Genomic DNA, 2,183 nt, shown 5'->3' with positions numbered 1-2,183 from the left:
CGAAACTCTAATTTTTCTTTCTCACAACAATGTTTTAAAACTCGATGTACAACATTATACACTAGTGAACAAATATTTTATCAAATTATAAGAGGTATTTATATACCCATATACACTATTATACAACGTAAGAGGTGTTTCTACACCCATATACACTATTATGCAATATTATACACTATTATACAACACTCACTTGCCTTCTTTCCTACGCCTCTTCCGAAATTTAACTCGAATCTACTCCATATCACTTCAAATTTAAGCTTTGAACTCCTCTTAATGTTTTAGAATCAATTGGAACAACACTCAATCAAATAACTAACAAACTTGAAAAACCCAAATTTGAAAATTTAACTTAAATCTACTCCAAAGTACTTCACGTTTAAGTTTTGAACTCCTGTAAAACTTGTAACCAATTGTGGGATCTGACCGCGTTTGATTTAGTAGTTCCGTGGTGGTGGAGCCTCGAAAAGAAATGGGAAAAAGGGGCATTGGTAAAAAACAAGACTATAAGAGGAGGAGGCACTTCTTTTGTGGGCCAATTTGCACAAGATTTTAAAAGAGCAACTTATATAAATAGCTACCTTTCAGGAGCAATTAACCATCCAAAACTACCCATTTCATATTTGCAATTCGTAGCTACCATTAGATATTTTCGATGTATTTGAATACACTGTTCAGTTGCATCCAACCCTAAATCATGTCACATGTATTTGAATATATTCGAGTTGCCACGAAGTTGAATGTATTTACTGTATTTGAATGTATTTCAAAAAAATTCAAAATACACTGTGTACATTCAAATTACATATGAAGCCAAATACATTCAGATACAAGACAAGAAGCAAATACATTCAGATACAAGACATGAAGCCAAATATAAATGAGATACAAGACATATGAGTCAAATACATATGACATACATATGGCGAAATACACTCAGATACACTCATACAAAGAAGAAGAAGTTGTGAAAAATATGTAAGCAAAATAATGTGTTCGGCTGGGTTCGAACCTGCGCGGACAGAGACAACACTTAATAACCACTCCAGCATAGCCACTTGATGTTGTATAATGTAGCTTTGAAATGAAAATGTAGCTACGAAATGTAATTGTTGGAAATGGTAGTTATTATCCATAAATACTTCTTAAAAGAAATTACACCACGTATTTTTACCATTTTAAAATATAAGCCAGTTTTGATAGCATTGTTATTTCAGTTGTATTTGCGCGTAATTAAATATTTATTTTACCAACAACATGCACAAAAAAAACACATTAAATACGTTCACCATAATTTGAAAAAGTTGAGTAATTGTTGGAGATTATTACATATAAAAACACCAATTAGAAGTAATCTTAATTAACAAACGAATTAGAGGCAACAACTATCTTTAAAAGGTCAAGAAAGAGTTTTAGATGTAAAATTCGGTAGAAGGTGCATTATTAAAGGTGTTGTCTTCAGGCTAGATTTTCGTAGCTACTTTGGTGCAATAATAAAGTAACATCCTACTTCAAAGATATAAAGAATCACAAAAGATCTTCTATCATGCACTCAAATAAAAGTTTCGAAAAACTCTTATATATGTTCTCTCAATAGCTTTTGTAGGAACATAGATTGAGTAGCATTATAAGAACTGTTGAAGAGAGTAAAAGCATTAAATGTCAAAACATGAATATTTCAAAGTGTAGATTTTCTGCAATGGATAATGAAGAAACACGTTAATATGAATTAATTAGATAGCACATAAATCGTAAATAATGTATAGATTCTTTTTGTAGTGGAAGCAGAAGACTGGAACGAACTGCGACAGAAATCACTGGTTGACGGTGGTCCTCACGGTTGGGCGAATCCCCTATAGCATAATCTAACTCCTAGTTAAATGTGATAGAGAAGAAACCATTGAAAAATACTGAGAGTATATCTAATCGTATATTGTAAGTATACATACACAAAAGAAATGAGGATTAACCGTAATTACAAAAATTAATGTATTTTAGAGTGGACTTTTAGATAACCCCTTTGAGTGAACTCTAATTCCGAATAGATGAAATAACAATTTTTTAAACAAATTAATAAAAAAAATTCTACATAAAATGAAATGACGGGAGTTATAACTAGTCAAATAACGAACAAAATTTCCATTCTAACTACTACTTACGGTCAAAATTTAAGTGAATAGCAA

Source organism: Lycium barbarum, chromosome 2 (assembly GCF_019175385.1).
Source record: "Lycium barbarum isolate Lr01 chromosome 2, ASM1917538v2, whole genome shotgun sequence".
NCBI classification, from domain to species: domain Eukaryota; kingdom Viridiplantae; phylum Streptophyta; class Magnoliopsida; order Solanales; family Solanaceae; genus Lycium; species Lycium barbarum.
Note: the sequence above shows the minus strand (reverse complement) of the source record.